The following is a 25,696-nucleotide window of genomic DNA, read 5'->3' on the forward strand; positions in this document are numbered from 1 at the left end:
CTCCCTCTTCAGTATGGGTCTGTCCAGCTACATTGAAATTCAAGGTCCAGCATTCTTAACTTCCTAACAAATTGGAAAGTGTCAAGTTTGACAAAGCTGAATTAATGAAATTGGGTAATTGATTCTTTAGCCATAGCTATAATTCTGAAACAACAATTGTACATAGTTATGTACTGTAGTTACTATCTGCCAAATGGTATCACATGTATATACTTGAAGTTGATATAGCAATACATTTTTGGAGTACTTTGACGGTACTCTCATCATGGTCAGAGATTTTAATATTAGATTCGGCTCAAGTGATGCAGTTCTATATATCGTATCTCTTTAACAATTATCAGGATCACCATTTTAAACGTTGGAGATGTTAACCTTTATAGCAATTCACACCAGTAGTACAATACAGCTGAATATGACCCTAGAGTAGGAGGGTCAAACTCCAGGCCCACAGGCCAGATGTGTCACGCACTGGCCACACCCACACCCGGTTTAGCAAAAGGGAAAAAAGTCCCAATATGTCACGTGACACCACCCTGATGACATGAGTTTGACACTCCTGCTCTAGAGGATACCTTTCTTTGCAAGGATTTTGAGTTAGTAGTGTTAATTGTACTGTAGTTTCAGAAAAGTGATATATAAAATGAGCCATTTTAAGTATTTCACTGAATTTATCTTATCTTCAGTGAGGAAATTCTTTGTCTAAATTTCTTAGTGAACTTACTTAGAGAGATTTATGGGTCATATAGAGGAAGAAAAGAACATTATTTAACACAGTCTTACTAAGTGTGTACCAATAAATAGTACACAGCATGCTGGAGATACTGTACTAGAGTTCTACTCCCAAAATAAGAACAAAAGGGAAACCATTAATGTTTCAAAGCAAAGCCACTTGAATTGGAGATTTAAAGTTAATAATTTACCCTTTTTTGGTCCAATGAGAACTGAACAAATTCTATGACACTTTAAGAAAAAGAATATACTCAGAAACACAGATGATAGTGTTTAATTTGGGCTATTATTACTAACAACTCTGCTTTCCTTCTGTGTATAATATCTAGTTTTACTTAAGACATTTGATGGAATAAGAGCTTTAAATATATAGGAAGAATGTTATCAATCTTTTAGTAGTGATTCTATTCAATCATTTACTTTAACCAAGACTAGGCTATGCTCCAAATAGTTCTTAGTTTCCCACTTTAGAAAATACTAAATTAATTTTATAGTTGAAGGATAGGAATGTGCCCGTGGGGCAGCAATACAGGTTTTGTTCACATATACAGTAGAAAGTCAATATTGGTTATTTAATTTATCATACAGATTGTGATGTTGCAGATTTCCAGGGAATGGAGTTGCTTTTTCCTTTCCTTGTATGAATGGGGATAGAAATGGTCCAGCCTAATTAATGCCTAATCAGTTTGCTAAACATAGTTAGAAAACTGTCCACTGTAGGTGGATATTTTTATTGGAAGTATGCAGAATGCAATATGATAGTATCCTTTGAATACAAAAGTTGTGTTCAATGAAGAGAATCCTAGATTGATTGATTGATTGATTGATTATTCATTCATTCATTCATTCATTCATTCATTCATTCATTCATTCATTTTGCTTGCCACCTATCTCATCGTGAAGCAATTCTGGGTGGCTTTCAACATTAAAAGTAATAAAACCATGCAAACATACAAACATATATATATATCTAATAACAATAAAAATACTAATACCAGTAATAGCTGTAGAGGCAGGGAGGGAGCAGGATGTGCCGGGGGGGGGGGGGAGAGGGGAATCTGCTGTTGATCCATTACCCTCAGCGTGAAACTCCCCAAGGTAAATGAAACTCCCCAAAAAACCACCTCTTCAGGCCCTTATGGAAGGTCAGGCAGGTGGGAACAGACCTCACCTGGCGGGAGGGCGGGGGGGGCGTGCAGGGGAGATGTTCCAAAGGAAAAAAGCCACAGCAGAGAAAACTTTTGGACCCTGCCAGGTGGAATTCACTGGCTGAAAGACCTGCTGTCACGGGTAAAGCGGGCCAGTCCCATTGAGATGAGATGGTTCCTGGACTCCATGCCATGTAGGGTTTTAAAGGTGAGATCTAAAACCTTGAATTGCAACCAGAAGCAAACCAGACCCAGTGCAGCTCACAGAGCAATGATATAACATAGGCCACTCTAGAGGTCCCCAAAATTGCCCATGTTGCCGCACTCTGCAACAGTTGTAGCTTCCATATGCTCTTCAAGGGTAGCCCTAGGTAGAGCACATTGGAGTAGTCCAGATATTAGATGATTAGGGCTAAATGATTGAGCGCAGGGACTCCTGATCCAGGAAATGCTGCAACTGGTGCATAATTAGAAGCTGTACAAAGGCTCTTTTGCTATACCACTTGGTAGAGAAATATAGGTAGACCTCGAGTTACGAGCACAACTGACACCAAAAATTTATGTTGCTAAGTGCAACATGTGTTAAGTGAATTTGCTCCTTTTTATAACTTTTCTTGCCACTGTTGTTAAGTGAATCTGGATTTCTCATTGACTTTGCTTGTCAGAAGGTCGCAAAAAAAGAATCACATGACCTCAGGACATAAATAGGAACTGGTTGCCAAGCATCTGAATTTTTTTTTCGTGTGACCGTGGGAAGCTGCAATGGGTGTGAAAAACGGTCGTAAGTCACTTTCTTCAGTACCATTGTAACTTTGAATGATCAGTAAATGAACTGTTGTAAGTCGAAGACTACCTGTAGTATTTTTTCCTTATATGGCCGTGATGGCAAACCTATGGCACGTGTGTCCAAAGTGGCACATGAAGCCATGTTGCCCTGCACGCCTGACCTTGCCTGTTTGTCTTCTGGGTTTCTGGCACACATGCGCGTGCAACAATTAGCTGTCTGCCTGGGCGGCAGTGCTGAAAACCGGTGTGCGAATGCACGCCAGCCAGCTGATTGTTGGATGCGCATGCATGCTAGAACCTGGAAGTTTGGCTTTTTCGGATGCGGCCCCGATGAGTGCACACACATGCATGCGACGTTTCTGTGCGACCTTTTCATCACTCAGTGCTAAAAAAGGTTCGCCATCACTGTTATATGGCACTCATTGCCCAAAATATCAGCAATGATTAATATGGGAACCTAAGACAAGCATCTTTGAAGAATTTCATTCAGGTTTTTTCTTTTTTTTTTCAGTGTAATGGACCATATATTGGAAGTCTGAAAATCCAATCTCTGCTCCACTGTATTAGCATATGTTTCTTAAATTCTCCTCCTCAGTGGGAACGGCAGTCAGGCATGGGATGACTCTGTCTGTTAGCCAATCAGGACTGAGTCTGCAGATTTGCTAAATCCCACCCTTCGTACTGTTCTTCAGTTTGTCAACTCGGTCTGCTTGGACAGTCGTTTTTCTCCTTGCTCTATTCTCGCTTCTTAACAGAAATTAATACCACCTTGCTCCCTTCATTGGTTGAGCCTTACCAGCGTGAAGGATATTGTTTGAATCCGCTGAAGGCCATGCGGCGGCTGCAGACTGCCGGCCGGCGGTCCAACGGGCAGCGCTCACGAGTCTGCTACGTGGTGCTGACCTGCACCAGCCCCGCTTGCTGCTCATCGGATGGTGTTCTTGCAGTGGGAGCTCCTGGGCTGTGTTTAGAGCCTTTGCTCAGCAGCGTTTTGGCGCGAGGCTGGTCATTCCGCGCCGGATTTGATTGCGTTTCAACCTGACGGCTAGTGATCGAGAACCTTACCAGCGGTTTCTATCCACCGCTTGCCTGACGGATACGGAGGCATCATTAGCCACAGGTCTCTGTGGCAGCGCAGTGAGTAGCGGTTTTTGGGGGATCCCACCACTTAGGCCATAATTCAGGCACCTGAAAATTCCAAGATGGCAGACGCTAATTTATCAAAATCAGCCCACATGGTGCCGGCCCAGGGGAGGAAGAGACGCCATGATAGTGACCCAGGAGAAGGGATTTCTGGAACCCAGAACCAACCCAAATGACCTAGGGGGAGGGTGCCTTTCCCTAAACAACATTCCAAGTCCTCCCAGGCCTATAAGGACGAGTAGAGGAGGCACAGAGCCATCGAACATGCCATTCAGAAGGCACAACAGGAGGCTCAAAAAGAGGCCAGGTCCCCTCCTAGATCAAATCCAACCCCAGCACTGTCCACAGTATCCCCTGAAGCAGTTCGCCCTTCGGCTTCTCAGCCTTCCCCTCGGGCTTCATTATCACCAGATGTTTTGCTTCAAGGCGCCCGCCTCATCAGCTAATGTGGCCATTTTGTTTGCAGCTTTGCCAGCAGTGTTCTCTTCAGACCGATCCTAGGCAAAGGGTCTCCCACCTTACTCCTCCGGCATCTATGGTGGATCCTCCCCACTATGGCCACTCGTCTAATCCACAGGACACTCAAGTTACCCCTGCCTTAGCCTCATTGATATCAGAGGCCATTAGACTTGGCATTGCTCAAGGTCTCCAACAGAGATCTGCTTCTGAAGTTTCTGACTATGTGAGCCAGGTCAACCAGTCTCATGGTTCCTGTCAACTGGAGGAATCGGGTGGAGCAAAATAGGCTGGATTCTCCCGGCTCTGCTAGTCAAGCCTCCTTGTCTGGAGAAGAGATGCCTTTGGACCAGGAATAGTCAGATGATGATGGCTTTGAGCCAGATCATCCTTCTTTCCTAGGCCTATTTAGGCCTCAGCTTTTTTGATAATTATTATTCAAAGCGCAATCTACTACTAAGTTGATGGCTATCTCTTTGGTGCCCGAATCTACTTCAGCTGAGGCAGATCCTTCCACTTCCCTTTTCTTGGAACAGACTCTGAAAGCAGAGACCTTACCTGCTCCCAAATTGTTTTCAGATGTCGTTCGGTGACAGTGGGCGTTGCCCAGTTCCGGTCCGCTCTCCAATGCGCAGGACAAATGTTTTTATAACCTGGCTGCAGAATTTTCTGATTTACTGCAGGTTCCCACCGTGGATGCTCCTGTTGTAGCTCTATCTTCTGCTACTCTGGCTGGCCCTCCGGAGGAGTCCTTATGCCCGGAGGACAAGAGAGCTGAAACGTCCTTCATCAAGGGTCATCAGGCAGCAGCCTGGTCAGTAAGAGCGGCTTCAGCAGCCTCGGTTTTTAACAAGGCTTCTATTTTGTGGTTGAAACAGCTGCAGGAGAGGATTCCTTCTTCCGATTCCAGTGCCCACCAAGATATTAATAAGATTTTGGCAGCAGTTGAATTTTTGGCGGACGCTACCCTCAATGCTGCCAGATTTGCAGCCAAATCCATTGGTTCCTCAGTCACATCTCAGAGGCTTCTCTGTCTCAGGCATTGGCAGGCCGACGCGAGAAATAAGGGGTATTTGTCTTCTTCACCTTATTCAGGGGAGAAGCTCTTCGGTTCTTCCCTCGACCCTATTCCGGTTAAGACCAGAGATCAGCGCAAAATCTTGCCTTCTGTCTTCCGGAGGACCGAATTTCATCAACAGGGCTATTTTCAATCATCCACGTCATCATTTCGCAGGATGGAAGCCTTATTTGTTTCATTTCAGCCGGCTTCCATGAGCTCCAAAGTCTCGGGGCCAGCTTGGACCGCTGGATTAGGGCTTCGATTTCCACTGCATATGAATCCCAGTCCTTACCAATTCCTTGTCATATCACCACCCACTCTACCAGGAGTGCAGCTACATTGGCGGCATGGGCTACCCAGGCCTCATTGGAGGAACTCTGTAAAGCCACAACCTGGACTACCCTGACACCAGTCATTTGACATTATCGTTTGGACTCCTACCCATCGGCTGATGCTGCTTTCGGCAAACGAGTGCTGCAGAGTCCATTCAGCTTAGGATCAGCGGAGCCGGCACCATTTTCCCGCCCGAGAGGACAACGAGCTTTGGTATGTCCCATGCCTGTCTGCCATACCCACCGAGGAGGAGAATGGGCATTGGGCTTACCTGTTACGCCCTTTCTCTCGTAGGGGGGAATGGCAGTCAGCCCTTCTCTGGAGGAAGCCGGGCATCAAAGGGTGTCAGGGTGGGCAGGCTCCATTAATTATTTATCTTTACAGCTGGAGACACGTCAGTCCGCATTACGGTCCTCGCTGACAAACTGGAGAGCAGCAAGAAGGGCGGGACTTAGCAAATTGATTGGCTAACAGACAGAGTCATCCCATGCCTGACTGCCGTTCCCCCCTACGAGAGAAAGTGCATGACAGGTAAGCCCAACACTCATTTTCATGTAAGCAAGATAAATACGTGATGGGATAGTTAATAGGACCACTGGTTTTCAACAGTTCTTATTTATTTATTAGTTATTTATTTATTTATTAGTTATTTTTCTATGCCGCCCACTCTCTGAGGACTCTGGGCGGCTTACACCAAAGACAGTATACTAAATAACATATTGCCCCCAACAATCTGGATCCTCATTTTACCCACCTCGGAAGGATGGAAGGCTGAGTCAACCTTGAGCCGGTGAGATTTGATCTGCTGAACTAGCAGTCAGCTGAAATAGCTGCAGTACTGCACTCTAACCACTGCGCCGCCTCTGCTCCTACTTATATGTTTCATCCCTTCTTGTACAGTAGTATCTGTAATCAACTGTTTTGAAACTCATCGAATTTGGTACTCAGTGCATTTTGACCTGAAAATTTTGTCCCGATACTCATTGTTTGTTTGGTATTCAGCACACAAGCTAGAACTTGTCATTGTCAGTTGCCTTGTGACTCACTACATTATTCCTTATTGGAAAAAAATGTTTGGTATTCATCATTTTTGGTACTCATCACAGCTCCTGGAACCAATTAACGATGACTAATGAGGTACATTTCTTTCTTTCACTGCTTTTAAGAGTTGCAACATGAACCACTGATTTCTATTGTTTTGAGCCCAAGATCTTTCCTACACTTAAAATGAAACTGCATAAAAAGTATATCTATCTATTAATGATATTCAGTACTTCAAAGTGATTCCTAACATTCTAGAATACAACAGATGTATGATCAAGACCATATTGTGGCTTTCTTCTTCAGAATAACAGAATACTGTAAAAGAATTGGAAGAAATCTTGGAGGTCTTCTAGTCCAAACCCCTATAACAGTGATGGCGAACCCATGGCATGCATGCAGGAAGTGGCATGCAGAGCCATCTCTCCGGGCACATGGAACTATCACCAGTTGCTCTTCCAGGTTCCGGCGCGCTGGCCAGCTGATCTTCATGCGCGCAGGAACACCAGAAACCGAAAGAGCAGCAGCCCAGGGTGCATGTGTGTGCTGGGAAGATGATCTTTTGGTTTACAGTGTGCGCATGCGTGCCGGCCATCTGGTCTTCGGTTTCTGGTGCACATGCGCATGCAAAGACTAGCTGGCCAGTGCGCATGCACACACTAGAACCCGCAAGGGGAGCAGAGCTGCCAGCCAGGAAGGGTGGGCCGGGGCTTCCCTCCCTACCCATCCAAGCGGGCTTCTTGCATGGCTCCAGCCCATGGCACTGCTGCATGTCCGCAGTCCGGAGTGCCTGGCCAGCACAGGGCAGCGGGGCAGGGTTTGCTGTTCCTGCCACTGCAAGGGGGTGGCGGCGGTTCTCACGCTGCCACTTCCGGCCGGGATGCTGGAGCAGGAAAAGGAGAAGGAGCCACTGATGGGGAGGCGAGTGCAGCATGGAAACAATACCGAGGGGTAAGAGGCACGCCGGCCGGAAAGCGACCATGGAGAGGGGGGCTGCACTGGCTTGTTCTCAGTGGTGGTGGGGGGGCGCTTTGTTCTGGTCAGAGTTGGGGCAAAGCTCTCCTGCCTGCTCGCCCCCCAACCCAAGCCCTGGGAACGCTAACACCCTTTACCTCTGAAGCCGAGAAGGGGCTCCGGCTTTCCAGTGGAGGGAGATGGCATTCCCCATGCAACTTTCGCTCCCTGTTTGGGCTGCAGAACTGGGTCGGTGGGGAAGTCCTGCCACCCCAATGGAGACCAGGGGGGCGGGCAAGGGGGTGAGCAGGGAGGCGCGAGGACCCCCAAAAGCCCAAGTAGAGCTAGCGTATGTGCACCCGACAGCTGGTCTTCGCGCGCACATGCGTGCCAGAAACGAAAAGATCATCTGCTTTTCTGGTTTCCGGTGCATGTGCACGCTCGTTTCGGCTCTTGGTGCTGAAAAGGTTAGTTGTCACTGCCCTATAAGATTGGGGTGGATTGTGTTCACCTTGCAACTCTGTACACAATTAGTGTAGGGACTGTGAATTTCCAGTTACAGCATTAGCCTAGGTATGTTACATAACCACAATAAGAGAAAATGCTCTTTGATAATATATCAATTGCAGATTTCTCTGCTGAACTTTAGGAATTCAGTTTCCATGAGTATAATGGTTACACGTTGTTGATGAAAAAAAGGTTCACCATCACTGTTCTATAAGATGATATGGCATTAGAAAAAAGAATATAATGAAATGTATAAGCCATCCTTGTAAATTGGTCTCATGTTACTAATCCACAAAATAACTTATTAGTTCACATATCCACACTAATCTTAGAACTGGCCTACAGTTAATAATTGGTAAAGAATTTGCTATGAGAAATATAATCTAGTTTTTATCTTTTCCTTTTAGTGTCTAAAAACTTCTACTCTATTTTTTTGGGGGGGAGCTTTAATTATCATAGACAACTAATGAAAATCCTGTGATTATAAGTTTAAGTTTAAACTTAAGTTTAAATATTTTGGCTATAGTTTGGTAAGCATAGCTATAAATAATATAAATAAAATTATATCTGAAGACCTTAAACTGCTGTGTAAAGAAATAATTTATGTTTTTAATGGAATGGATGCACCATCTAGCGGCAGCACTGATAAATGCAGGTTTATTCTTTGAGATCATAGATATTTGATACTCTGATGTGTATATTTTAAGAGAGATTTGGAAAGAAATTATTGCATGCATAATTGCAGCATTACATAAATTGTTCTGTATTTCCCCTTTTAATGTTCTTACTAATCCCCATTTTTTCTTTGTTTGGAAGACTAAGTGCAAAGAGAGAGACTAAGAGTGGTTACTTTATACTAAGATATTCATAATTGTTTACATATTAAAAATAACACCTACATGTTTTAGCCAAGAAGAGAGATAAGATAAATCATCCAGCTTCTAGGGGAAGGTAGAATATAGAACTTTCTAAGTAAGGCAATCTTGCATTCTCTGAAAGTTAGTTTGAACATTTGACTTGACACTTGAATGTAATGTGATTTGATATAAACATAAATTGCCTTCTGTATAAATATGCTTTCCTCTATTTCCTAGCCCTGGCCTGAATCCAAGGAGATCAGAAGCATCTGTTTCTATTTAAAGTAAACAAGTTTCTTATTTCCATCCAAACCAGCAGGGATCAGGAATCATCATGCTTTATGTTGTAGGGTAATCAAAATACTATTTAAACCATCTCTTTGTCCAGTTCATTTAAGACCGAAACAAATGCTTCCATTTCCTTCTTGCAACCACAACAGTTTAGCATTGTAATGTAAATATATGAGTACTTTTCATAGTGTTGGAAATTTAGGCATTGGAAGAATGGACACTTTACACCTAAAGTAAAAAAAACAACAACAAAAAAACATATTGGCCACAAGAGCCCTTTTGCAAGTCAAGGATTGACTATGGCACAATAATGGAATACTAAAGGGGCATCTTAACACAATGTTTTTCAAATTTGACAACTTTAAAACATGTAGATTTCAATCCAGAATACCCCAGCCAGCATTTTCAAGTTTGAAAAACACCATCCTTGCCCAATCAAATATCTCATTCAGTATAGTAATTTAGAAAAACTTTGTGGAACTGAAAAAGTAGAAGAATAATGAAATATCATTGTTAGAGAATTACATTGTAAAATTAAAGAAGCTTATGGAAATGGCAAAGTCATTAGGCAAAAAACAAGGCTTTTTAAAAGAGACTGGAAGCTTTTTTAAAAAAAGACTTTTTGCTGACAGAAGAAAAGATAAACTGAGAATTTTTGGATTTGGGGATTTGATTGCAAGATTGATGTCAGCCTAATGAGGTAGTCCAGATAGGATGCACAACTTTGAGTCCTTTGGACTCAAATTTCATTTATCATGCTGGTGCCTAGACTGCAGGTCTACCAAGGTCATTTCCCATGTAGCGATATGGTTTATATGGAAACTGGTTTATAATCAAGGGGGGTGGTAGCAAAAGGACTTCGTTTTCCAGTTTCTGCTGTCTAGGCCAGTTTACTCCAGAACTGATGTACCTCTGAGCTGGTTTTCTTCTAGGGAAGAAAGAATGAATTGAAGATGACTGCAGCAGAATGAAGAGCCAGTGAGTAGACCAGCTTTTGTAATTCCTCTCTGGACAAGGAGAGGACTTGAGATCACCGACCGGTACTCCAGGCAATTGCTCCTCATAAGGAGCAGCAATGTCTAGCAGATTTACAGCTCTGGAAGACAAGGGAATAGCTATCTTGCTCAAATTGCATTCAAAAAGGACACCTGGTTTGCATACTTCCTTTTCTAATCATTTTTGGAAATTGCTTGTTAATGATTTTTTAAGCTATTAGAACCCTGTGGAATCAGCCGGTTTTATAGCACCTGGTGAATTTCCTTCATCATTAATGAAAGAAGTTTTAAATACAAATTTAAGGACTTTTTTTCTTTTGGAATAAACAGCAAAGTTCTTTTTAAAAGTGTACTTTTTTTTTTTGCTTTCTGTCTAAAACCAACATTTAAACATCTAAAATGCATTCTGTCTAAAACCAACATTTTGCCTCATAAGATTGCCTTTCTCAAGAAGCACCAAACCAGAATTTCTGCTTTCTACTTGTTTATCACTACTATGCTTGGTAAATCTCTTCATAGTTCTCACCATGAGAACTCACTTCTCACACTTCCATTATGCAGTGAAGCTTGTACTTACTTAGTTTCTTCTAAGGCTGAACATACTTTAAATTTGTTAACCTAATGCTTTCTTCAATAGGAGTTCAATTCCATAGGGCTTTTGTTGGAAGAAATATCCTTCTGGGTTCAGCTCCAAGTGGGGAAAAAGACACTGGAAACATGGACACTGCTTGGAAAGATGGTTTAATGGTGGACAGAATCACATGGTTTGAGTTCCTGAACAGAAAAGGGGGGAGATGCTGAGCGTGCCTTGGTTTTATGCACTCTCTGTGTTTTGAACTTCCTGAAGCGCAGGAAGAGTATCCTGATTGGTTGTCAGACTCTTAGGGGGTGGGGGTCTTAGCTAGCCTTGCTGGCTGATGTAATCTTCCCAGGTGCCATGTGGTAAGTTTCTGTTGCTAGATTGGTCCTATTGTGTTGCAGATGATAGTCCATTGACAAAGATTGAGTTTCTGCCTCTGGCCCATTGATAAAAGGTGGAGGGGGGGGGCAAGAAGGTGGGAGCTGCTTCGTCTTTTAAAACATGCTTCTCCATTTCTCATCCAGGGAAACATAATATTCTGCTTTTTTAATATTTCCTAAAATATTTCATTCTTCTAGGAAAGGGGTGGGTGCTAACTTCCTACACTTTGTAGACACAACCGTCTAGTTTTCTTGACACAAGTGTAGAAGCTATTGGCTATTGGCTTCTTTTGAGGGTTGGGTTTGTTTGTTTTGGGTTAGGCTAATCTCACCTAACCTTTGGAGCTTTTTCAAGAGGCAACTGGACTTTCTGGTTTTTCTTTAAAGATGTTTGGCTTCTCATCCAAGAAGCTTCTTCAGCTCTGAGTTGAAGTAGCTTCCTGTATGGGAAGTGAAACATCTTCAAAGAAAATCCAGAAAGTCCAGTTGCCTCTTGAAAAAGCACCTTTGGGACAACCATGACCCGGATGAGTGAGAATCTCCATAGACACTAAGGCTTTGGAATTTCCTGGTGGTCTCCCATCAGAGTCTGACCCATCTTAACTTTTCAAGCTCAGTCAAAATTACCTAGGGGCTACCATATGCAGTCTTTTGATGACCACCTCTGCAACTGTTTGTTTTATTTATATGAATGCAACATCAATTAATGAAGAAGAAATTACAAGGCAGAAGCGGGAAACACATGGCCTTCTTGTGTGCTGTGGCCTGGAAGGACTTCGAAAAGTGTTGTTCTGACCCATTTCTCTGTTAGTAACCCTGTGTCCTCCAATGATGATGAGCTATATCAGTTTTTCTTAATCTTAGCAATTTATAAAGATGCATGGACTTCAACTCTAGTCAGTGTGAGGAATTCTGGGAGTTGAAGTCCACACATGTTAAAGTTGTCAAGGATGCGAAACACTGACCTATATAATTCCAGACACCTGAGATACAGTATGCTGTCTTAGTCCTTGGGAAGATGCAATTTCAGCTCTTTGTGTCTGCTGTGCTGAATATTGATTCCCATTGCTGGCAGAAGGATGCCTTCTACATAGCTTTTTTTTTCTGGAATATGTACCTTTATTACTATACAGCTTTTGTCAAAGTGTTAGAGAATTGGAAACTTTTATTACAATATAACTTTTGTCAAAGTGTCAGAGAACTGGAAACAGCTCCCATGTACCTCTATATTTCATGTTTAAGCAATAGAGAATGGAACCATAAAATACTTTAGCATTTTAATAGGATATAAGGCGGCGGGGGTGTGTGTTTCTGCTTACCTTTACTACCGGTTCGGAATGGGATTGCACACGCACGCTTGCTTCGCGCTCATGCCTTGCTTCTGCGCATGCGCAGATCGTCGACAACATCCGGGGCAGTGGGTGGGGCCTCCCGCCGGTTTTACTACCGGTTCTTGTGAATCGGTCCGAACCGGGAGCAACCCACCACTGATATAAGATATAGTCAGATTTTATTTTTTCATATTTTTTTTCTGGAGTAATAGCTGAAAATATGCAATAATTAGACTATATTGATTCTCAACACATTCATAGTTTTTCCTGTTTGCCTTTTATTAAGGGGGAACACAGAAGAAATTATCAGAGGAGAAAAAATTAATATAATTGTGTCTAGTTAAAAGGCAGAAGCAAATCTTATATGACACCCTATAAATAAAAGTTTGTTCAAATAATCACTCTAAAATCTTGTCCATGTGTGCTAGAACAAATCGTGTGGAGTTTATTGGATGTGTAGGTTAATATGTTCAGAATTGCAATCTGGGTAGTTTCTAGAATTAAATTTAAAATAATGAAATTAAATTTGAAGTAATGAAGTTTAAATTAAATTTGAAGTAATAATAAGAAATCAGCATACGTTTTTCCTTTGTTCCTGAAGAATGTTTGAAGCTTCTTCCATTTGTGTATTCATTTTTATTTTTAAAATTAAAATTCATTAGACTTTTTCTGTAATTCATTTCCCATGTATTTTAATAATTATAGGGTTTTTTTAAAAAGGTTTTTATTCTGTATCTTGCGTTACTGAAATCAGACATGTTGACCAGCAGGTGGAGACTTGATTAAAACTTTCAGATATCTACTTTGCAGCTAAATTTATATCGGGAAGCATTAGCATGTCCTTAAAATAAGAATATGGAAATGATACTAGTGAAAATAAAAGAATTACTCACCTCTCTGTGGTATCCCCTCACTGTACTATATTGTACCACTGGAAACATTCTGTGGTTTATTATCCCAACCTAGTTTTTTTCAATCCGTAGTTGCATAATTGATGTATCTTTAATTTGCCAAACAATCTTTTAATTTAATGTAGTAATTTAAAATACCCCTCACTTCCATATGAGGGGCAAGTATTTTCAATGCTCTCATTTTTGTTACTATACATGTTAGGTCTATTCCATATACTTTTGGCGAGAGGAAGAACAGGAGAAGAAATATCCATTCTATAACTTGCTATGTTCCAAATGGTTTTAGGACAGTATTTTATTCATGTTTTGCACTTTCTGTATAAAATAAGATACCTTCTATGCCAAGACACCTTCAAGACAGTTTACCGAAAAAAGGAAAAGATATAACGGTATAATTTTTTTTTTAATTTGATTTATATACCGCCCTTCTCCGGAGACTCAGGGCGGCTTACAATGCGTTAAGCAATAGCCTTCATACTTTTGTATATTTATACAAAGTCAGCTTATTGCCCCCGCAAACTGGGTCCTCAATTTACCTACCTTAGAAAGGATGGAAGGCTGAGTCAACCTTGAGCTTGGTGAGATTCGAACTTACAGTAATTGCAGACACTGGTGTTAATCACAATGCTATCAGTCTGCTGAGCCACCAGGCCCTTTTAAACTCAAATATATTTTAAGAGAAGCCTCAGCAATAGCAGCTAGAGCAATCAATCAACAGTATGACTGGATTTGTAAACGGAATAAAGCAGTCATTTAAAAGGTGGCTCAAAAGGTGTCAGGCCTGCTAGGTAGATCATGCCAGGAAATGAACTCCACAGGAAGGCTAAAAACTACTTTTATTGAGATTGGCTATAATGGCAAAATCTTGCAAAATTATACTCCAGTGAATAGGGAAGGCTTCTGCCTGAATTGCTTCCAAATGTTACCTGGCAGCTTTGGGCTTAAAGAATGCATCAGCCCCTTTCGTTTCGGTAAGGGTTCCTGCATATCTCCACCAAAGTCCTTTTCCTTATGCTCTACCAATGGTGATCAAACATATCTCATTGTTTTGGTAGTCCATAGATAGTCTTTGCTGAACAACAGTAATTGGGATTAGTTTTTAAGCACCATAATTGTAAGGTGCAAGGTCACATGATAATTCTGGTAGCTGTTGTTAAGCAAATCCTGCATGTCATTAAGTGTGACATCCCATGGTCTCCATTTGTGACCTTCTGCCTACTTTTCCAATGGACAGGTGGCAGCTGGCAGTGAAGGTTGCAGATTGTGATTACTTGCCCACAGGATGCTGCTACTGTCATAATTGTGAGCTAATTGCTAAACACCTGAATTGTCATCACGTGACCACCAGCCTGCTGTGACAATCGCAACTACAAGAACCAATCCGAAAGTCTTCTTGTTCAACACCATCGTAAATTTGAATGGTTGCTGAATAGGTTGGTGTTAAAGAGGATTACCTGTAGTTGAAAACAATTCCATCATTTAGGAATTGCTAGGAACAACTCTTACTCTATGTAGGATTCTGCTGGTGGGTCCCCAAATTACCTTACATTAAAAAGAGAAGACAATCTTTCCAAGACCAATGTATTTTTCAGCCCAGTGCTAAATAATTCTTCCAGCTGTATATAAAATAAATTGTGTGTTTTCTATTTGTACCTTTTTGGGGGCTGAAGAATTTGCTTTTATTTGGTGAGAAGAAAGTGATTGGAAGTTGGCAGTGGAAGAAGACTGCTCCAAATCCATGTTCTTAATCTTATTTCTTCTGTTTTAGTTTCTGTTGTCTAGAAGGTGTTTAAACTTTATTATGTTTATAAAATTTGTATGAGCATTCTTTTTATATCCCTGTTCTTAGCTTGAATTTCTTTCACGTTACCGGCTTTTAATATTTTTGATATTTTCCAAGAGCCAGCATATAAAAAAACTGAAAATCTGCTGTTCTACATATTTTTGAAGTTGAGGATGAAATGTCTTAGTATATACATAGCTTATAATTTTTTAAAAAAGAAGCTTCCCTCTGTAAGTGTATGGAAATTTCTACCTCTATCACCGATTTTGTCTTTCACCTATACCAGTGATTCAGCCTTGCAAAATCCACAGGGTTACTTACTCAGTTTTTAATAACTGTATTAGAAAAGTTTACTGCCCCCCAGCTCAGATATAGCTCATGTAGCTTTTCTACATGAGGTTTTCACTGAGTCGCTACTTCTTCTGGGTTTGGTTTGGGATTTGGATGCTTTAAAAAAAAACTGTTGGGGTTGTTACAAAATGGCAGCCATGGTGGGGATGGTAAGTTACTAGTAACTTACTACCCACAAGTTTCTCAAAAGGTGAACTTCTAAGGCTCAAAGAGGATATGCTGGCCAAGAAAATGTATATAAAGCAGAGACGACATATCAATCCACCTGGCAAATCATATCTTTATGCTAGGAATCTATAGGAGATGAGCAGACCGAACTGGAAGGTGGGATTAAATATGTTATCAGTTTGGAGTCATTGTGCAACCATAAGAGATCCAAGTCCAGCCTCCCATGAATTCCATTGACTCTTATCTAGCGCCAATTTAGCTTTGAGAACTAGTTGTCCAGATTCTTGTGTATAGGTAGCAATAATAATTTCTTTGAAGTCAGTGAGTGTTCCTGGTTCTTTGCAACTCTCAGAAGCAAAATAAATACTCATTTGAATAAGGAATCCTGAGAGAAACCATTACTTGCAGTCATGAAAAAATACGCACACACACAAAATAAGGGTAAAAAATATAAAAATAAAAGTAAAATGTATGCTTCAACTAACACAATGCAAGCAGGAAGATCAAATTTCTCTCCCTCAGGCCCTACCACTCCAAAAACTTTTATTTTATTCCCTCCCTCCTGTTTTTCCCTTCAATGCTAACCCGTGAAATAAGTTACACAACCTGGCTGGGAAATTCTGGGAGTTGAAGTCCTCACAGCTTAAAGTTGCCAAGGTTAGACTGAAAGAAAGTTTTCCAGTTTCCTCATAACTGAGGATGGACTTGAATCTGAGTCTCCCTACCAGTCTAACACTTTTAACTATTCCACATGAATATGCTGTGCATTTAGCTAGAAATACGTTCCACTGAATTTAGTGAGGTTTTTTCTGTACACCTATATATGACTTTTAAATGATTAGCTCTAACTGTTAGTAAATAGCATCTAAGTTGGGCACAATAAAATGCTTATGATCAGTGCTTTTCTTTATAACTATACTTGGTCACTTTTGATACAAGGAATGCACATCTCTCTCTTTTTGTCATTCCAATCATCCAGCCAAAAGTTACTGACTGCAAGGTCATTTTTAATTAACTAATTTTATATTCCTAAATATCTTGGAATCAACTTGCTGGGGGAAGTAAGCAGAAAGAGAGAGTGTTGTAAAGGATATCTCCTGAGATTCTTAGATGTTATGAATAACGAGATGTTTCTGTCTTCCTGAAATGGAAGGTTTTATTTTTCTATTACCTGCTCAAATTCACTCCCTGCCCCTATCAATTTTTTGATGAGATATATACATACTGTTAGGTTTGCATGGTTTTGCTACATCACGGGAATTTTTTTTTCATTCATTAGGCTAATTGGGATAACAGTCTTTCCACTGTTTTAACCATATTTAATTCTTTGAACCATACTAATAATAGAATTAATATAGAGTTATATATATTAATTCAACCAAACTCTGAAGATCAGAAACGAAGTTTCTTGCGAAGACAGTGCTCTGCAGAATTCACAGCATATACCGGTAAATCTGAACCAATGTATACAACTCTTTAAATTTCTACACTGAATTTGTCCAAGAGTAAATATGTAAGCTCCAGAAACATGCTAACATGTTTGAATATGTAAACATATCAGCAAACATGTAACATTCAGGAAAAAAAAATATGCTAAAAAGTGTTGAGTTTCAGTTCCATGAGGCTTCTAAAATTTTTAATGTGCTTTTAAAAGAAATTGCCATTAGCAAAATAGGTTTTGCAGGAACTGAAGTGAGGCTGTACCATGTGAAATTCAGCAAAGGGATTAAGATTTGGCACGACATTACTAGTTTCTGCACAGGCTTTTTAGGCACAACTTCTTGAGACGGGAACAAACTGTCATCCTGGGGAGCTGAGTACAGTTGGCTTGTCTGGACTTTGTTTGTGTGTAGTATGCTTTTCTGCATTCCATCTTCCAATGTAGCTTTTGGTTCAAGTTGATATGATCTGGATAAGTGAGCTCTGGATCCTTAAGTAGAAAAGGTATGGCATATTCACTGAAAAATATTTTATTTAACTTTTCTTTTTACTAAGCGTGATGGTAATATGTTCTTCAAACACTTTTACAATTATCAGCAGAACGATTTCACAGAAACCATGCTTTTAGTGCTGAAAATAATATTTGTTATATATCTATTTAATTATTGTTAGCTTCCCATTAATTATTATGTATTGACTTTTTTAGCAGTTGGTCATGGATTTTAAAAGCCAGTTTATTGTTTATAATGAGATTAATGCTATTTGTTTATAGATGTTTGCTGGAAAGTAACTTTATTACAGTACTCCAGTTTTGGAATTTATTGTCTTGTTTTTGAAACCTTTAGATGAGGCATTGTTTAATAATTCTAGAAATGTAGAAAACGTTAGATGGAATTAAATGTACAATTGTGGGTTGACTCTTCCATTAATGTTGAACATTTTTTGAGTTCAGAATAAAGCTGCTTTTAGAAGTATCTATTTATTAATTCAGTATTGTATGTTTCTGATGAAAAAATGCTTTGTTCTATAAGGAAGATCAATTATTTTTTATTGCAGTTTATTAATATAAAGTTTTATTTAACTATATGGATCTATTAAATATATACTGTAATTTTAACAGTGTAAGCCATCACAGCAAAAGAATAATTTGGTTGTGAAGTATTTAACTGCTTGCTATTTTAAATGCAATTGACAATTCTCAAGCAGTGCATAATAAAACAAGTTCTTATATTTTTTAAATGGAGAAAACTTTTGTCATATATGTTTCACTGGATATCAGCTTTGAATGAGAGCTCTGCTAAAGTTTCTGTTACTTTGATCTAAGCAAGTGGCAGTTACAATGTAAAATGAATATTAAAAGTATTGACAAATATCACCAAGGAAGATCAAAAGGATGAATAGCACATACAATTTGAAAAGTTTTTAAGTTTAATATGTCCATTGCTACATTGCTGGCAATTGTAGATTACCAAGTCAGAAGGAAGTGTTAATAAGATAAATGGATAATTAGATTACAAAGTACACCTTATTTACTATCGGAATGTATTAACTGTACTTTTAATGTGAACTTTTGTTCCTGAATTTGTTTGAGTTTTATGTCTTCTCTCTTTGAGCGTTTTATACTTTATTTCAAGGGGTCTGTTGGAATGAACATATAAACCTGTTATAATTAGGGTTTGGTTTTTTTTTCTAAAATAGCAAACCTTCCCCTTGAATATGTAAGTACAGACTCACGTGATTAAATGCCCTTCAATTTATATGCACAGTGGAAATCAATAATAATTTAAAAAATTTAAACTTAGCTTACTCTCCAATATGCCAGGTTTTTGTTAATAGTATTCCATTTCTACTGAAGAGCATTCAATCACAAAAGCCTCCAATCAAAAATGATACCTACAACCTAAATATTGTATTTGTCTACCTGCTTAGTGAATGCTACAACTTAAAGTGCTCGGAAAAAAAGGATAGTCTCTGTGTGTGCTTGTGTATGTGTGTTTGTATATGAGTGAATTTATACATAATAGCATACAGTTTATCATAAGCTTATTATAATATCATATAAAGTAACACACATAATAGATAATAAAACAAGTTTTTTACTTTTGTAATTTCATAAACTCAACAAAAAGTTGCTTGAGATATTAAACTTGTCAGGATTTTGACTAAAATGAGAAAAGTTATCTTTGATTGGAGGTTTAAGATTTGTAAAAGAGGCCCAGAGAAAAAAAAGCAGATAGTTGTGAAATTAAAAAGAAAGATCCAGAGATCCAGAATAGATAGATGCCAGAGGCCTGCATTAGAGTGAAATGCCCTAATATGAAAATAAAATAAGGTACCTAGTTATGGAAAAATAAATTGTTCTTGTTTTGAGCAAGCATGAATAAAATTGGTGTTAAGGATCAACAATAGGAGAATAGTTTAGCTCTCCAGAGCAGGTCTGCAAATAGGTTTTATTTCACTGCTAAGGCTCCAATGTTAAGTAATGTTGCCCTTTTATTTAGACTGTATAAATATTTCAGCACTACTTTGCAGCCGGTGGACCTGTAATTGTCCAATAAAGGAGAAAATCATACATAGTAGAAGAGAGGCGCAGAGATTTAGAACCATTACCAAATTTGAGGACAAAAGTAACTTACAGTGTAAAAACTAAACTGCCTAATGCTGTCCCTATCTTTCAGAAGTAATACACTACTGATCTATACCTGGTTTGTTTAAATTTCTTGAACAGCAAGAATTTACTTTAGCTTCCTCAGCCCTCTTTAATTTTCCTCTGAAAATAAAGTCACATATTATTGTAATCATTACACATCCTGTTATTTGATAAGAAATAAGAAGGCCGGTGGTAAAGTAGTTAATAGTTTTCTTTTTGCCCTATTAAGGGCATTAGCTCCCTAGTCCTATAAGTACTTTAAGTCTACTTTATGTGTGTTTGTCTGATTAGGTCCCCGAGCCTTTATTTGCTTGCACTGACATCTGTTAAAATGGAAGAGAGTCAGTTTAAATAAGCAATTCCTTACTTTAAAAAGCTGTTTAAGAACTTCATCCCATGTTTCCCTGAAGTTCAGTTTTATGTTTCTGAAGAGTTGTCATAGTAGTGGTGTACCCCCAATATCAATATGTCTTAGAGAAATAGAAGTGTCTATGAAGTTTTGCAAGCAAGTTGTAATATATACAAAAGTTTCAGTTGAAACGAACACTTATAAAGCAAAATAAATCTCATAGATGTCTGAGTTGCAGCTCCTGGCTCTGTAATAGTCTCCAGAGGATAAGAGAAGTTAATATAAAGTATTTTTGTTCTCCTGGCCCTAAGCCAGATGTTTTAAATTCAGAGAGTGATGCCTCATATGACATTGAACTCCAGTGGGGAAACTCAGAAAAGCTTTCTTATAAACCTTTGATATGTTACTGTCCATAGCAGAAACTATCTGTAGTATTTTAACTCCGTTAGTATCTAATTACACTTTTTAAGCATATTTTATTTGTTGAGTGAGAACAAATTCAGATATGTTCTAAAATTTTAATTTATTTATAAAGCTATAATCACATGCGTACCAATGCTGAAATTCCTTTTATTTTAATGAAATAGAAATCTACTTCTATTAGGGATTATATATTGAGTATAATAAATGATCTAATGATACCAAATTATTATTCCATTTTAAATTCAAATTGTGAATGTTACAACTTTCTCAAGCCAATAGTTCAATTGAGGGCAAACAAATTGAATCTTCCAACTCAGTGTATATCTGTTTGCTTCACACACTTATCTGTGTACACAGAGAAAGAGGTTGGAATATTTTAAAAAATTCAATATTAAAAAAAGAACAGTGAGTGAAGGAACTTGTCATAGAAGAACCTTCCTCCCTTCATTCTCCAACCTGTCATTAAGTGCTATAATTGTATTGCTTTGCTTGAATAAGAATTTTGGTGTTAGTGGCTTCAATCCACCATCTTTCACAGAATTAACTATATACATATTTACAAAGCTACAAAGGATTGAAATTAGGAATATGTTAAGCAATGCAGATGACCTTCAGTGGGAACACTTTTATCTTGCTGAGGAAGGGTTCATCTAGCTTGAATGGAAACTTTGAAAACAATGTTTTTTGCCCATGTATGGAAGCGCCTGTTATTAAATAGATTGCCATTGCTCTGACACTTAGAAACAGGACTTCATTTTGTTCTTGGGTTGCAAGTTCCAGGGAAAGAAAACAAACTTTGAAGATCTGCAAACTGATAGAATATATTAGTAGCCAGCATGGAATCTTTGCATGCTAATTTATTTATGTATACCTGTATGTCTGATAAAGTCTTCATTGTGGGTTCCGCCTCCCTCAATTTACAAAGACCTCCCTCTCTGCAACTGATTTCCATTGACTTCAGGTGATCAGAAATGGTCCTGCTTTGAAATTTGCTCTAAGATCTAAAAGACAATAGATACTCAAGAATCAAATGCTGAGTAAAAAAGAATGAAAGGGCTTTTTGGTAATGTTTAGTTTTTGTTTGAAAAACTGGATTGGATTTTGCTTTGTTTGGAAGAAACAATAAGTTGGAAAGATGCTACATTTCCTCTCTGCTTTGTCAGAAATTCAGCACATTTCAAGAAAACATCTTATGGGAGACTCTCAAAAATTCTAAAAGAATTTGCAAAGTTATCATTAAAAAAAATCTGGCTGCTTTAGGTGTATATATAGGTAACTGTGTCCTGAAAAACTAGAGACGATTTACACAAGATAGATATTTTGTCAAGAAATGTGTCATGCAATCCACTAATTAATTATGTGTAATAGCAAGAAGTGAAACATTTCAATTGTGTAACTGGGACCCACCCTATGTGACCAGTTAGCCACCCATAAAATGGATGGTTGCACTCAGGAAATAGTTTTAAATCTTAGTGGGTTCACTATTAATCATATCCTTTTATGTTATGTAATGATATGCAGACTTCTGAGTGAGGCCCAGACAGTAGTGGGTTTCAAATCCCAGCGCTACCAGTTCGCTATTGGTAGCGGCGGGCAGGCATGCTTTGCGAGTCCGTGGCGTTTCTGTGCACGTGCAGACTGTTTTTGATGACATCCGGTTGCTCAAACTGGGGCAAACCAGGAGCAACCCACCACTGAGCCCAGAATCAGCAGCAAAACAGTTTATAAAGGTGTCAAGTTTTTAAATTTTATATCTTAGATTATCTCTTCTTTCGGACTATACTTTTAGTGGTGAGTAGGGCAATTCTTACTCGGGCTTCAAAGAGAGAGAGAAGACCAGAAACAGCAGGAAGAAATAGAAAATACCTATGACTTCGTGAGTGTCTGTGTGTCTGTGGCTGATTTAACACATATTGGCTTTGATATTTCCTTTTGGAAATTATGATCAGCTACAGATTCAAGCAGAAGGTCTGTGAAATTTGACATGTAAACTGGGTTGTTTTATTAGCAGAAATAATTAGAATAGGAATAATAAATTGCAAACATAGGCTGCAATGGACTAGGATTATCTCTATGCAGAATATCTGAAAAGACTTCCTCAACGTGATTGTAAATTGAAAATTATGACAGAAGACCTCCTAGGAGGCATTGAAACAATAATTCTTACTTGGGTTGGCTACAAATAAAAGGAAGTGTGTCCTTTAACTGTAGATGTTGATATGCTTGTTAAATCTCAAAAACAATCAACCATTATAGCCTTCTTTAGAAGTGTGACTCCAATAAACGTTTGTGAGCAAATGACTGATACGAAGGAAAAAGGTACAAAAAATAATACGCTAAGTTAAATGGACCCTTGTTACACTTGGACAGACATTATTGGTATTTATAGTTAAACGGATGTGCCACATTGGAATTGAAATAACCATTGCTTAGAGTCAGTTAAATCTTAGGAACACAAAAATATTAATTATTATGAATAATAGTGCACCAAGAATACCATCATGTGCTTGAGTGTAAAGCAAACCATCTGGTAACAAACACTTATACAACCCCATTATACATATGATTTGTGAGTCATTATCAGCACATGATTTAAAGGATTCCTATCTCCATAAAATAATAGAAATTTAGGAGAATAACAGCAATAATGTTGCTTTGAATAGTCATCCGATAATGCAAATGAAAGAATTTCTGTCTACCTAAAATGATTTATTGACCATATTTGTCAAATGATCAGACCTCAGAAAGATAAACATATAATAATAAATCATTTCATAACCATTATCAAATTCAGATTCTGTCTAATACCAAGAAGAGGACAAAGAAAGTAAACGTGCACATTTTAGTATAGGAAAAATAGGGCACAAAAGGAAACTTAAATAAGGAAAAGCAAGAATAGGAAGTATGGACCTAAGTTGAACTATAAAAATCTTCATAAACCTTTGTTGGAAGCAAGCAGCAAAGAGAACATACACAATTAAAAAGTCATCAAAGATGAAGATGGGTAAATAAAGTACTTAATAAAGACGTAAGATTTGTAAAAAGATTAAAATGTCTAATATTGGTAAGTGAAATTAATTCTGACAATACAGCCAATAAAATAAATGATCGAAATTAACTTGCAAAAACCTTCACTCTTTTGAGGGGAAAGAGAGAAGATGTCCCACGTAGCAGATGCTATTTCCAACTTGTGAAAGCCAAACTTAAATTTATTAACTTTTCAAAACCCAGGGGCTGATTTCTGTAGATGGAATGAAGATATCATTTTGTGCAGCTACTTCAAACATTTAGTCCTCTTAGATTCAGTTCAGATGATAAATGAAGGTGGAATATTTGCATTATAATGGTGTTACAATAAGTGCATTAGAAATTTTTGATTCTGGTGATGGCTATCAGTGTAAGAGCAGTATTTCCTTCTGACAAAGAGTTTGGAGTACTAGATATTATTTGCACCTTTGTAATTACTTTTCTAATTCCTTTAGATACATTTAATTTCTACAATTCAATAATTCTTAGGAATTTTGGTATTATAGCCCAATTGTTTTGGTGAAAAGAAGAGCTGCAACATCAACAGAGAGTTAACAACTTCAATTCCCTCCTAATCCTAAAAGGTCTGAGAAGAAGGAGATGACCCCAAAAGAGTCATGCCTACCGTAATGTGAAAGAAGCGGAGATCAAAGCAAGCTTAGCATTACTGGCCAAAAACACCTTAATGAAATCAATCTACTGAAAAGACCACAAAGACCCTATAACTTTGATTGAGAAGAGTAGTAGTGGAGATTAACCTTCTGAATCTATGTGAAAATAATTTAAATAGCCCCACTTTTCAAGGGACAGAGCCTCTTACCCTATTAAAGATACAGGAACCCACCTACAGATACAACCACTTGCAAATAACTCCCCATAATCACTTCCAATGCAATTCAATCTGTAGGATACCTACAGTTGCCTCCTAATTTTAGAAGACAAATCAATGTGATTAAATTAAACATGTTTGGATGAAGTTGTTTTAGGTTCTGATCTGATTTTCAGTCCAGATTATGAAATAATTTGCACTAAAAAAAAAAGGGGGTCCCCATGTGCCAAACTAAACTGAGTCTATTAAAACACATAAATTATAAATGTAATTTGTCTTGCTAGATTTATAATTGGAAGGAAAATCTCACATAACAAATTACAATTAAGCTGTGAACTTCAAGTTCACATCCTGGTTTGGAATGCAGCAGAATGGAATGCTCAGACTGCTGATAAGAGTTCCTCATAGTTATTAAAATCCCATGATATAGTATGTTTGTAAAAAAACCTGGATCCCAGAAAGTCATACTGACATAATTTATTTAGCAGGATTTAGATTGTGAATTATTTGACCATGGAAATTACACTCTATGGCTGCTCTTTAGGGGTGGGTCTATGTCTGTTTTGTTAAATAGGAAGTGGAATCTGGAGACAGCTCAGATAAATCTGAATTTTAATCCCTTTCTTATGATAGTGAAATTGATGATAATAAATGACCCATACTACTAAATGTTTACATGCCTACTAAAAGTGCCAAATTTCAAATCAGGACTAGGTTTGCAATGGATGTATTAAAAGATAAATTTCTGGTGGATATTATGATAATGGTAGGAGATTTTCATTTAAGAATAGTGAAATTCTATTATAACTATTATTATTTTTTTTACTCATTCCATTCCATTTTTTGATAACAGCAATTCTTCAGACCCTCTCCCCAGGGTTGGCAAAAAAGAGTTGTGATCCCAGTATATATATAAAAAAGGTAATTTGAGACTTTCCAGAAAATATGTTAGAATCACAACCATGCAAAATTTATGCCAAATATTTAGTTAACATATTAGAGAATTGGGTTATCATAATATGAATTCAGAGGAACAGGCTGAATTTAGAGTCAACAATCAAGTCAATGTAAAAGATACCATAAAGAAATTGTTTGATGCCTGTGTTGATTTTCACACAATCTTTGACCCTACAACTAGAAGCAAGTTACTGATTAAATTAGAACAGCTTGAACA

At 38.4% G+C, this 25,696-nt stretch overlaps 1 protein-coding gene across 7 annotated transcripts in view; it reads left to right on the forward strand.

Moving 5' to 3' along the window:
- The window catches only part of PLCE1 (phospholipase C epsilon 1), a 137,556-nt gene that overhangs the window by 24,471 nt on the left and 87,389 nt on the right, over positions 1–25,696 (forward strand). The window contains exon 1 of one of the 7 annotated variants that reach the window (XM_034430409.3): positions 17,574–17,748. The exons of the other annotated variants lie outside the window; for them this stretch is intronic. The gene's annotated coding sequence lies outside the window, so the exon portion shown is untranslated. Of the gene's footprint in view, positions 1–17,573; positions 17,749–25,696 lie in introns of those variants that run through there. 7 annotated transcript variants of the gene reach the window in all.

Source organism: Pantherophis guttatus, chromosome 6 (assembly GCF_059756535.1).
Source record: "Pantherophis guttatus breed Tessera chromosome 6, ASM5975653v1, whole genome shotgun sequence".
Classification (NCBI taxonomy): Eukaryota; Metazoa; Chordata; class Lepidosauria; order Squamata; family Colubridae; genus Pantherophis; species Pantherophis guttatus.